The sequence below is a fragment of the Scyliorhinus torazame genome, chromosome 12, assembly GCF_047496885.1.
Source record: "Scyliorhinus torazame isolate Kashiwa2021f chromosome 12, sScyTor2.1, whole genome shotgun sequence".
Classification (NCBI taxonomy): domain Eukaryota; kingdom Metazoa; phylum Chordata; class Chondrichthyes; order Carcharhiniformes; family Scyliorhinidae; genus Scyliorhinus; species Scyliorhinus torazame.
This window is the reverse complement of record NC_092718.1, coordinates 52,262,456-52,276,123: the sequence shown is the minus strand read 5'-3', so window position 1 is coordinate 52,276,123 and position 13,668 is coordinate 52,262,456. Positions and strand designations below refer to the sequence as shown.

The 13,668-nt window shown below is 42.7% G+C and overlaps 1 protein-coding gene across 1 annotated transcript in view; it reads left to right on the top strand.

Annotated features, from left to right (window-relative positions):
- The first annotated feature begins 6,406 nt into the window (after positions 1–6,406).
- The window catches only part of LOC140386398 (multiple C2 and transmembrane domain-containing protein 2-like), a 606,972-nt gene continuing 599,710 nt past the window's right edge, over positions 6,407–13,668 (top strand). Inside the window, exon 1 of the mRNA XM_072468698.1 lies at positions 6,407–6,570. The gene's annotated coding sequence lies outside the window, so the exon portion shown is untranslated. The remainder of the gene's footprint in view (positions 6,571–13,668) is intronic.

The window sequence follows — 13,668 nt, the reverse complement described above, 5'->3', positions numbered from 1 at the left end:
CCCGCACAACATGGCAGCGCCCTACAGGGGCCCAGCACGGAGGAACATAGGCCACTCTTGGAATGAGTGCACCCGCCGATCGGCCTGGCCACCAATGAGGACCCCCCCGGAGTCGGATCCCCCCTTCTTCTGAGAAAATAACGTTTGCCTTGCATCCATATTAATGGAACAAAATCAATAGCAACATAAATCTTGCTTACAAAACCCTCATGTTGCATATGTCAGAGCCAGTCTGGTTGTGTGACGTGTGATGTGAGTGGTGGGGGCGCGGGATTGTATGGGGTTCAGCTACGACATTGCACGTCACTGACTTGCAATTCCAGGTCTTCAATTAATAGTGCACCAGTGGGTTTTGATTAGTTTTAGCGGCGATGAAGATCCGAATCTTGCAAAGAGAATTTAGAGCCCTTTCAAAAACACCTCAAAATGTAGACTTTTCCAATGGTTACCTTGACAGAAACAATGTAATAGTTTTTACATTAACACCAGCAGTGTAGACAGGTGCACACCAAAGTAGATACAGCGACGAGGTTGTATTTGGTTACCCTGATTAAATAGGTAGGAAAATAAGTTGTCGAGAGGAGGTAAAGAGTCTACAAAGAGACATAGATTGGTTAAAGTGAGTAGGCAAAAAATTTAGCAGAAGGGACAGAGTGTGGAAATACATGTCCACTTTAAGATTTAAAAAAGCAATATACTATTTAAATGGAGAGAAATTGCAGAACTCAGTGTACAGAGGGATCTGGAAGTCCTGGTACATGAATCCCAAAAAGTTAGTCTGCAGGTACAGCAAGTAATTAAGAAAACAAATAAGGTGTTGCTGTACAATGCAAGGGGAATGGAATATAGAAGTAGGAATGTTTTACTGAAGCTATGCAGGGCCTTGGTGAGACTACATCTGGAGCACTGTGTACAGTACTGTTCTCCTCATTTGAAAAAGGACATAATTGTGTTCGAGGCGGTTCAGAAAAGGTTCACTCAACTCATTATTAGGCTTATCTTTTGAAGGATGGTTGAACAGGCCGGGCTGTACTCATTAGAATAATGAGAGGTGATCGTATGGAAACATTTAAGATCCTGAGGGGACTGTCGGGGTGGCAGATGTGGGGGAGACTAGAACGAAGCGACATGGTGTCATGTGAGAGTACCTTTAAGAAGTAGGTGTTTAAGAAATGTACCTTTAAGAAATGGGTGTTTATCAGTGTTGTCAGTGTGTGGGTGGAGCTGGTCTTCTGTCAGCTTTTTACTTTTGTTTTAGGCTGTTTGCTGCAGGGTGTGTTTTAATTTTGTTTTCAGAGCTGGATAGCTGCAGTCACAGCCAGAAGGTGTATGAGTCTTTCTCTCTGTAATCTTAAGAATGTAAATCGATCCTTTGGTGATTTAAAACTAATTACTGCTCTCAGTAGTGACTTTAACCTGGTGTGCTTCTGTTTAAAGGTTTTTTTCAATCTTATGGATGTTAAAAGGACAGCATAAGGATTACTTAGTGTTGTATTCTTTGGGGGTTATATTTGAATTGGTGGTTGCTGAATGTTTTTAAAAGGTTAACTTGAGTTCCTAGAATAAACATTGTTTTGCTTTAAAAAATACTTTTCCATTTCTACTGTACCACACCTGTAGAGTGGGCCATGTGCTCCCCATACCACAATCTATTAAAAGTTGTGGGTCAGGTGAACTCCATGATACACTTTGGGGTTCTCTAAAGCCTGACCCATAACAAATTGGGGGCTCGAGGGGGTAAAGGTCTATCTATTGGATTGGCTTAGTGAATTTAAAGACAGTGAGGGGTGAGCATAGTGTGGTTGATTTTCAGGTGTGGTATTTTAGTTTAAGTAGGGAGTGTGTTGTGGACAATGGCTTTTTCGGAGGCTCTGAAGTTTTTGGGGGTGGAGACGGTCACACGCAGTACCTTACAGACAGAGACTAAAAGCAAACTGTTAGATGTGGCAAAAACATTGCAGTTAACATTACCTGACAAAATGCGAAAAGATGAGGTAATTATGGTGGTGGCTAAGCATTTAAAATTGCCTGAGATACAGTTAGACTCATTGGATTTCGTGTCAAATTTTAGGGAACGATTAAATGGAGCAGGTGAATTGGCTGGACAACATTTAAAAGTTGCACAAAATGTGATGAAACGGGTAGCAGACATGAAATCCAAAGTTTGTAGTTTTACCAGTGGAGATAAAGTTTTAGTATTGTTACCAGTGGTAAGTGAGCCTTTAAAAGCAAGGTTTTGTGGACCTTATCAGATTGAAAGGAAATTAAGTGAGGTGAATTATGTGGTAAAAACGCCAGATGGAAGGAAGACTCACCGAGTGTGTCATGTGAATATGGTTAAAGGGTACTTTGAAAGGGAAGGAGAGAAAAAGGAGGTTTTAATGATTCAGACTGTGATGGACCAAATCCAGATGACTGTGAACTTGACATACCTCAAATTAAATTGGAAAATGAGGATGTTCTTAAAATTTGGGATAAATTGTTGAGTTACCTTCCAGAGGAAAAACGAACTGACCTGAAAGAGTTATTGATATCACATGGGCAAGTTTGTAGAGATAAATTGGGAAGTACTAAAATGGCTATACATGATGTAGATGTGGGAAATGCTGTTCCAATCAAACAGCATCCATACAGACTTAACCCATCAAAATTGGCACAGGTTAACAAAGAGATTGAGAGTATGCTTAAAAATGGCATAATTGAAGTGGGTTGCAGCCAATGGAGCTCATCTATAGTAATGGTACCTAAACCAGACGGTACCCAACGGTTGTGTGTGGACTATAGAAAGGTTAATGCAATTACAAGAACGGACTCTTATCCTATCCCACATTTGGAGGATTGCATTGAGAAAGTGGGACAATCATCTTTTATTTCCAAACTGGATTTACTTAAAGGTTACTGGCAGGTACCTTTACCCGAAAGGGCGAAGGAGATTTCAGCTTTTGTGGCTCCAGATGGTTTATACCAATTCAAAGTTATGGCATTTGGCATGAGAAATGCTCCAGCCACATTTCAACGGTTAACTCACAAAGTTGTTTCAGGATTACCCAATTGTGCGGTAAAAATAGACGATCTGGTAATTTCCAGCCAGACATCCAAAGAACATTTAAAACATCTAATGGAGTTATTCAATCGAGGTCAGGAGGTGGGTTTGGTGATAAACCTAGCCAAAAGTGAATTTGAAAAAGCCCAAGTCACTTTCCTTGAGAGTTTCAGATACCCTCAACACGAAGGGACATAATGCGATTTCTTGGCATGAGTGGATTTGATCGAACATTTGTAAAATCTTTGTAGCGTGGTTGCTCCACTGATAGACTTGTTGAAGAAACGTTAAAAATTTCAGTTGACAGCGGACTTTCAACAGGCATTTGACTGCCTGAAAGCTGTGATAACCAATGCTGCTGTGTTGGAGAATTACAAGGGACTCTGTGATCAGATTGAATTAAAGTATCTGACTTTAAAGAGAAATGCTGAGGCGTAGAAAAATGGATGGGTCGTGCAAAAACTTTCTTGTTCAAAGAGATGTCAATTGAGAAGGATTCCAGTTGGAGGAAGAAGAACAGCCCAAATAAAATGGACTATATTATTATGCCTGTTTGCGTGTGTTGTTTTTTTAAACAAAAAAGTATATTTACTGTGCGCATTTCTTAAAGGATAGTGAAAAGGTAAAAAATGAAACCATCTTGAAGTTGATGGTTTATTTTTTTTTCTTGGGGGGAGGTGTCATGTGAGAGTACCTTTAAGAAATGGGTGTTTAAGAAATGGATGTTTATGAGTGATGTCAGAGTGTGGGTGGAGCAGGACAGTCTTTCAGCTTTTTACTTTGGTTTTAGGCTGTTTGCTGCAGGGTGTGTTTTAGTTTCGCTTTCAGAGCTGGATAGCTGCAGTCCCAGCCAGAATGTGGTGTGCCAGTATGAGTCTCTCTCTGTGTAATCTAAAGAATGTAAATCGATCCTTTGGTGATTTATAACTCATAACTGCTCTCAGTATGTTTGACGTTTTAGTTGCTGTGATATGAAGAGTCTAAAGTTCTGTTCCTTTTTCACAAACACACATTTATTTCCTTCCAACAGCCTTTTGCACAAATCTCTCACTATACATCACCTGACAGGAGCCACCTGAAGCCCCTTTACATATCAGTGTCAATTAATGGATACTTAACATAAATGAGACAACTAATTGCAATGTCTCTTAACCCATTACTTAACACAGTAGTGACTTTAACCTGATGTGCTTCTGTTTAAAGATTTTTTTCAATCTTATGGATGTTAAAAGGACAGCTTAAGGGTTACTTAGTGTTGTATTTGGGGGTTATATTTGAATTGATGGTTGCTAAGATGTTCACTGTATGTTTTTAAAAGGTTAACTTGAATAAACTTTGTTTTGCTTTAAAAAATACTTTTCCATTTCTGCTGTACCACACCTGTAGAGTGGGCCGTGTGCTCCCCATACCACAATCTATTAAACGTTGTGGGTCAAGTGAACTCCATGATACACTTTGGGCTTCTCTAAACCCTGGCCCATAACAACAGGTCAATGTGTGTTTTCTGCGGGCTACAACTCTAAACCTCCTGATGGTTTTGGTCGATCAAACATCTCCATCCATATCACAGAGAGCAGAACCTGCTGCCAGAGAAAGCGGAGTGTCAGAAGGAGGCAGACTGGAACCTGGATTAAAGGAGTGCGAAAGAATCAGCACCAAGGAAGGATAATAAGAAGAGAATTCCTCTGTAAACTGGAGAGGTGTTTGGAAAGAAAGACTGCTTCTGTAAATGAGGTAGTGGAGCTACAGAGAACTGTGAGAGGAAATGGGGAAAATGATCTCTATCAAATGTGAGGGTCCCTTGCGACAGGGGGAATTAGAGAGGAAAATTGCCTCCGTGATTTGGGAGTAGATAATAGACAAGTGCTCATGTGAAGTGAGGCTGTGGAGGGAAAGAATATGTCTGTACAATATGCTGCTGTGAAGGCTGAGTGTCTTTGTGAACAACAATTTGCATTTATATAGCATCTTTGATGTAGCACAATGTCCCAAAGTGCTTCACAAGAGAGCTATACAATGAAATTTAATACTGGGTGCATAAAGAGATTTTAGAGCTGCTGATCGAAAAGGTTGGTCAAGGTTTAAGAAGTGCCTTAATTGAAAAAAGAGAGGTGTACAGATATAGGGAGGGAATTCCAGACCTTTGGGCCTGGACACAGCACCATTGGTGGGGGAATTAAAATTGGGCATGCTAAGAATGCCAGAATTAGTGTTGCGAAAGGTCAGCACGGTGGCGCGGTGGTTAGCACAGCTGCCTCGCGGCGCTGACGTCCCAGGTTCTATCCCGGCTCTGGGCCACTGCCCGTGTGGGGTTTGCACATTCTCCCCTGGTTTGCGTGGGTTTCGCCCCCACAATCCAAAAAGATGTTCAGGGTAGGTGGATTGACCGGGCTAAATTGCCCCTTAATTGAAAAAAATGAATTGGGTATTCTAAATTTTAAAAAAAGTTAGTGTTGCGAAGCGATCTGGAGGGCTGGAGCAATGGAGGAGATTATAAAGATAGGGAGGGCGAGGCTATAGAGTGAATTGAAAACAATCCGAGAGTTCTCTTGACCAAGAGAGGCTTGAAACAGCAGGGTGTTGGATAATAAACGTGCAGAGGGTAGAATGTGGGAGACTGATCAGGAGTGATCAGGTCTGAAGGTAGAAAAGGCATGAATGACGCTTTCAGTAGCAGACATATCAGCTGAGGCAGGGACGAAGAAGGCAGACAATAATATTGTGGACGTGGAAGTAGGTGGTCTTCGTTGCAGTGTGGGAGGAAACTCATCATGAGACCAAGGTTAGTTCAGCCTCATACAGTTGCCAGGGAGAGGGGTGGAGACAGTAACTAGGGAAGAGTGTGGAATGGGGGATTGAAGAGAACTTTGCCTTGCCAAGAAAGATTTTGAGGAGATATCTGCTCGTCCAATATTGGCAAGCAGGATAATTTTGAGACGAGGGTGAGGGTGGTGGTGGGGGCGGTGGGAACAAATGCCTTTATAGAGGATGGAGGGGAGGGTACATGTTCAGATATTTTTTTCAAAAATCATGGTCTGATAAATGTTGATAAAGCTGACATTTGCCTTTGCTGTGAACACTCTGAGATTTAAAAAAAAATCTCTCAGTTGTGAAGCAAAATGAACCAGGATGCAATAGTTTTAATGATAAAAATGCACGATTCCTTTCTGGGCACTATTGCCCCTCCTCTGTGGGTGGGACAATGTATAAAAGGGAATGCTTGGGCACAGATCCACATTTCTGACTGAGACACACACACACAGAGGCAAGGGAAGAGATTGCAAAAAGAGAAAGGGATTTCAGAGATTGCACCCTCTCTGCTGCCTGGCAGAGCTGCAATATTTATAGTCGGCAGAGGCGAGGACCTCCCCTTTAAATGTATGTTGCAAAACGCGTGGATGAGGAAGTGAATGAGAGAAAGAAGGAAGGAGGTTCCCCTGAACAAGATTAGAGGCAGAGAGAGCGAGAGTGAGAAAGGGAACAGCTGGAATCAACCTTCAACAGAGACAGAGAGATGGTGGCAGAAGGTGTGTATCTTTTTTCTACCCCCCTGATCGTTGCATTTAATCCAAATATTTATCGCCTGCAAACCGATCAGCTGCTTAATTCCAGAATGTCGGGTTTAAAACCGACTGTTGGAATCCACCAGCTGCATTTAGAAAATAAAATAAGTTGGTTGGTCGAGTTTTGGCTTTGTTGAACTTTGTCTTTAATGGACAAACATTCCAGCATTTACAATTTTTTTTTTGTTGCAAATTCTGTCAGCAGTGAAATTCCTCTCGGTTCAAGCCACCACTAAGTGGAGGGATTGAAGGATGCAACATTTTTATCCCCACTTAATATGTGTGTGCATATGGATGAGTGAAGGAGCAGATTGGGTCCCCATTAAATCTGACACTTTCAGGCTTGTGAAGGAATAACTGTGCCTCTTACTGCATTGATGCAATGGGTTTATGATGTGCATTCACTACTATTGAGAGATTTCTTCCCCTAAAACTGCTCTGAAAACTGTAACAGTGAATCATACCACGCGGTGGTAATCTGTTACTAAATAATGCTTGCTTTTTGCTACACCATGTACTGCAGTGAATTCACAAGTTGTTGTTGCCAATAATAGTTTGAGACATTACTCATCTATTTTAAATGGGTACTATCCCATTTATTTAATGTTTTTTTTTGTAAAAAATGAATGTCACGAGAGAAGCATTTAGCATTTCCCCGGTGATGTTAAATGCTTTCAGATTATCAATGAATGATACATTCCAACCACAGAATAAAAAAATAGCTCTTTATTACAGTTATTGCCACCAAGTCTTTACATTGTCATCAACGTTTGCCAGCCTGCATTAGCGTGACCTTGTGTTTTTGGATCCAGAATCTTCCATTTCTATGGATATATATAGTTTATATGATACTGGTCTATTCCCGCTGGTGACACGATGACAACATTTTAAGATGAGTGAGGAATTATCAACTGGGGAAATGGGGTTTATTTTTATTGCATGGTAGCACAATGGTTAGTACTGTTGCCTCACAGTGCCAGGGACCCGGGTTCAATTCCAACCTTGGTGGGTGACTGTGTGGAGTTTGCACATTCTCTCCGTGCCTGCATGGGTTTTCTCCGGGTGCTCTGGTTTCCTCCCGCAGTCCAAAGATGTGCAGGTGAGGTGGATTGGTCATGCTAAATTGTCCCTTAGTATCTAAAAAGGATAGATGGGGTTACAGGAATAGGGTGGGGGAGTGGGCCTAGTTGGGGTGCTCTTTCAGAAGGTCGGTGATGGGCTGTTTGGCCTCCTTCTGCATTGTAGGGATTTTATGATAAGCACCAAGTTGTTAGGATCTGCAATGTGTTGGTTGGAGGAAACCGATTCAGCAATAACTTTCAAATGATCCAGTCCAGAATCAAGTCAGATGGCCTAACATGTCCAAATGCAAGTGTTAATGCTCCACATAAACCGCTCTTTCATCTTTTAAAAACATTTATTTATGGACAAGGCCAGAATTTCTTGCTCATCCCAATAGCTATAAGACAAATGAGCAGAATTAGGCCACTCGGCCCATTGTATCTGTTCCGCCATTCAATCATGGCTGATATTTTTCTCATCCCTATTCACTCTGCCCTTTGAGAGCCAACCACATTAGTGCACTGCGGGTCTGCAGGATCAAGGGTAAAGGAAGTTCTGACAGGCTTGGGATGCCCTGATTCCATTGAAGTGGATGATTTGCTCCATTGTGAAGGATACGTTGATCAGGGCTAAGAAAAACACCAGAAAGTTACTATTGATTTTGCCAGTGAAAACTGTTGAGAAATGGCATTAGTAGCTTTGTCAATCTTTCCACAAGGTTTACTGCTGAAATTACAGTTGGAGATCTTGTGGAAATTCTCCCATGATAAACCCTGGTGTAAAACCTTCTGGAGGAGGTCTGGTGGCGCAGGGGTAGTGTCCCTGCCTCTGAGCCAGAAACTCCAGGTTCGAGACCCACACTGGGACTTGATGGCCAAGGAAGGTGCATTCATAACGCGGGCCAAACAGGTTGAGTGTCAACCTGCAATAATTATTTGCGGCACGGTAGCACAGTGAGTAGCACTGTTGCTTTACAGCTCCAGGACCCCAGGTTCGATTCCCGGCTTGGGTCACTGCCTGTGTGGAGTCTGCACGTTCTCCCCTTGTCTGCGTCGGTTTCCTCCGCGTGCTCCGGTTTCCTCCCACAAGTCCCGAAAGACGTGCTGTTAGGTAATTTGGACATTCTGAATTCTCCCACTGTGTACCCAAACAGGCACTGGAATGTGGCGACTCGGGGCTTTTCACAGTAACTTCATTGCAGTGTCAATGTATGCCTACTTGTGACAATAAAGATTCTAAAAAAATCCTTCTAACACGCCAATTGGCAGATGGCAAGAGTAGGAGGGTCTCCTGGTCAGCCACGCTTGGTGTGGAGTGGGGCTGCTCATGTTATAAGCCCCTAGGTTGGGAATTACTAGTTATGGAAACAGAAAAAAAGTCTGCCTTAGTGCACCACTGGGTGTGGGATGAAGAAGATACGACTTCCCTTTGAACTTCGGTCTGAAATTCGTATATGGTATGGTATAACATTTTATTTGGCAACACTCCATTTGAGCAACGTGTGGATTTTACAGTTTTAAAAGTGCTATATTAATGCACAGCGTTGTTTTATGCTTTTGCTCTAAATAAATAAAATGGGAACACAACAGACCACACCCTTGATTTTTACTTCAGATTTACTCGGGATTACCTCTTACATCTTGCCAACAGAAATGTAATCCTTGTCATAATGCCTGCATTCAAAACAAAAGCTTCAAATCCCTGCTTGGAGGAGCATCAACATTTTAGTGCATGTTGTGAAATTAAATGGATGTGAGATTTGTTCTTCATTCCGTAGCTGGTGATAGAAGTTATACTATTTGCTGGTAAACGCTCTGCAAATTTTCAGGATTAATGGACACCTGGGAGAGATCTCCGGAATAGCTGATAGTTTTCTGTTTTGGGCTGTGCTCTATCACAGATGCATTGACATCACTGTGGATGTTCCCAAAACCATATTGATTGCGGAGGTTCAAGAAGGCGCCCCGCTGCCATTTTTCCAAAGGGCGATCAGAGTGTTGGCCTGGCCAGTGACACCCACAACCAATGAACTAATTTTAAAAAAAAAGCTTTGCACTTGATCAGCAGAGAGTTTCTCGTCATTCTTTACTGTGCTCTTTGCATTTTAAATGTGTTCTAGTTGGCAGGGAGATTGTTTAGTAATAAAGAAACATATTCCTGAAAGAAATCATGAACTAAATGTTCGATTTTTTTTTCTTTTTTTTTTTTTCTTTTTTTTTCCCCCATTGAATGTGATTAGAGGAATTGAAAATATTCCAACCACAAGGGAAAGTAAGAACTTGTCATCAGTCGACCAATTAACATGGAATGATTCTGAGTATTCCGTCAAGTGATAAAAGTATAGGGTTATGCCATGTACAAGATTAATTTTTGTGTTTAATTAGGTTAATTTTGAACTTGCGCAACCTCATCAGTAATTCGACATTTGGAATATTGTGCGGAGTTTTTGGAGTCCTTGATTTTAAAAATTAAATTTTAATTTGTTGAGAAGGCTAGGAAAAGAGTGATAATTGTGTCAGGATTAAGACGATGAAAGGATGACTGGCATTTATATTGCACCTTTCAAAACCTCAGTGGGATGCTGCCTGGGTTGAAACATTTAAGTTCTGAAGAGAGGTTGGATAGCCTTGGACTGTTTTCCCTGGAGCAGAGAAGACTGAGGGGCGACCTAATCGAGGTGCAAAAGATTATGAGGGGCATGGACAGGGTGGATAGCAAGCAGCTGTTCCTCTTGGTTGAAGGGTCAGTCATGAGACTCCAGTTCAAGGTGATGTGCAGGAGGTTCATGGGGGATTTGAGGAAAAGCATTTATACCCAGAGGATGGTGATGGTCTGGAATGCACTGCCTGGGAAGGTGGTAGAGGTGGGTTGCCTCACATCCTTTAAAAAGTACCTGGATGAGCACTTGGCACATCATAGCATTCAAGACTATGAGCCAAGTGCTGGCAAATGGGATTAGTTAGGCAGGTCAGGTATCTTTTGTTTGTTGGTGCAGACTCGTTGGGCCGAAGGGCCTCTTCAGCACTGTATTTATCTGTGATTCTATGATGTCCCAAAGCATTTCCAGCCAACCTGCATACAGGAAGGAGCTAAATACCAGTTGATCTGTTCTGGAGTTACAGGTTAAAGGATGCATATTGGCCAGGGCACCACACGTCCCTGTTCATTTGAGAAAGGATGCTGTGGAATATTTTATGTCCACTTGAAAGGGCAGACTGGGGCCTTGATTGAATGTTCCATCTGAAAGATGGCACCCGTGACAGTGCAACACTCCCTCAGTACTGTCTGCGCACTCCCTCAGTAATGTCTGTGAGCATTGGGCTGGATTTTGAATTCAGATCTTTGGGGTGGTACTTGAACCTTCTGAATCAGAAGGCTGACACAGCAGAGGTTATAATGAGAGGATCAAAGAATATTATTGTCCTTGAGGAAGTGTCCATGATCACTTAGGCACAGTGCATGTGACTTTATTAGAAGAGACATGATTTTAAGTGATTAACAGGAATTTGTTTCAGCCTGTTATGTAACCCTTAATATTCCTGTTCAAATCTCTGCACTCTGCTGACGAGTTTAGCAGCAGTGCAAAGCCAAAATTATTTTGCACAGCAGATAATGTGTGGTGTGAAAAATGAAAGTTGCCATAGTTTCTGAGCAGCATAGGCTGTTCTCCCTTTTTAGAGGGAGAGCTGACTGGTGGAGATTTAATCTGAGGGATCACCATACGTCAGGTGAGGGAACAAGGTAGAGAAGGCGAGGCATTCATGAATAACCTCAGCTGGTATGAGAATTTTTTGTTTTATAAATTTAGAGTACCCAATTATTTTTTTTCCAATTAAGGGGCAATTTAGTGTGGCCAATCCACCTACTCTGCACATTTTTGGGTTGTGGGGGTGAGACCCACGCAGACACGGGGAGACTGTGCAAACTCCCCACGGACAGTGACCTTAGGCCGGGATTCAAACCCGGGTCCTCAGCGTTGTAGGCTGCAGTGCTAATCACTGTGCCACATGTCGCCCTAGCTGGTATGAGAATTGACCTCGTGTCGCTTTGCATCGTGAACCAACTATCCAGCCAATTGAGCTGACGTGTGCAAAGAACAAAGAAAAGTACAGCACAGGAACAGGCTCTTCGGCCCTCCAAGCTTGTGCCGATCGTGATGCCCTAATTTAAAAAGAAAAACCTTCTGTCCTTACTTGCTCCGTATCCCTCTATTTCCTCCCATTTTATGTTCCCCTCCAGAGGCCTCTTAAATGTTGCTAATGTGCCTGCTTCCACCACATCCACTGCAGCACGTTCCAGGTACCCAAAACACTCTGTGTGAAAAACCTATCCCACATGTCTCCCTTAAACTTTCCCCCTCTCACCTTGAACCTCTGTCCCCTTGTAATTGACGCTTGCACTCTTGGGGAAAAAGCCTCTGACTATCCACCATGCCTATGCCTCCCATGTAGACCTCTATCAGGTCTCCCCTCAGCTTCCATCTTTCCAGTGAAAACAATCCTAGTTTATTCAACCTCTCCTCACAGCCAACACCCTGTAATTCGGGTGTGAATTCCGAACTTGACTCTGAAGTGAAGCCAGAGTGCTGCTGTCAGGGAATCTCACTGTTTCACTTGTGCTGGTGGTGTCATGACACCAGGCACCGGCTGCATTTACACTGTAATAACATTTGAAATTTGTAAGATTTTGAGGTTCAGGGCCAAAGATACCTAAATCGGCAGTTGACTGTTCATAAGAACCAGCAGTTTAGATATGATCCATTAACTAATTAGATAGAAAATGTATACGACCCATGGCAGTTGAGAGAGGTTTACTGATCCCAGACGGCAGACAAACAGTTGACACTGAATGTTTTAAAGTGTCCCCTTCCACGTCCACCTCCGTCCATTGGGGGAGAGCAGGCTGCGCTGAGCAGCGCAACCTCCCCATAAAACTCACCAGTGTACGGCCCTTGACGGTATTTCACCCCTGTGCCTGACCATTGATAATCTACCTTTTTTCTGGGGGCTGGTAGTTTGTTCAGTGTCCATCATCGATCCCAAATTAGTCTGACCATGGATATGGGACGAATGCCCTCAGTGTCACCATCTTCCCAGTTTGAGGCCAGCCTTTTGGTTTGCATCATGTTGAGGGTCATTTCCTGGTCAACACTTGCAGAGCTAAGGGGGAGCACAAAGCTTCATCCTAACAGCTTGAGAATGTCAACATGGCAGCCTGAGCTGAGACAATTTAGAGGTCAGCATGTTTCGAAATCTTCTTTCCGGAGAGTGAGAGAGAATAAATGCAGCTTAGCTAATTCCATAACATGCAGTCAAATGAGGAGACGGTGACATTGTGGTACTGTCACTGGACCAGTAATCCTGGGACCCAGGGTAATGCTCTGGGGACCTGTGTTCAAATCCCACCATGTCAGATGGTGAAATTTGAATTCAGTAAAAAACTGGAAGTAAAAGTCTAACGATGACCATGAAACCATTGTCGTAAAAAACTATCTGGTTCAATTTAGGGAAGGAAATCTGTCGTCTTTACCTGGTCTGGCTACTTGTGACTCCTGGACCCACAGCAATGTGGTTGACTGTTAACTGCCCTCTGAAATGACCTAGCCAGTCCCTCCAGGGCAATTGGGGATGGACAATAAATGATGGCCCAGTCAGCAACACCCATATCCCAGACAAAAGCAAGTTTCAGGTATTTGGTACTTGCTGTTTTTCACATCACTCCCCTCCCTCCGTGTTTTGTGCCATCAGCTATCATTTATCTATCTCATTTGTACACCTTTATCAAATATCTCTTCCATTTCCCTTGCTCCAAGGAGAACAACTCCAGCTTCTCTAACCTCACTGTGCTGTGTAAAGGCTGAGTAAGACACACCTTCATAATGTGATATTTGTACACGAGCACTTAATACATCCACGTGACGTTATTCTTTCCCCAATTTTAACCTGTTCGTTTTCTGTGGGTTAAATCCTCCATTGAAGAACTAGTTCAGAATATGTTGCG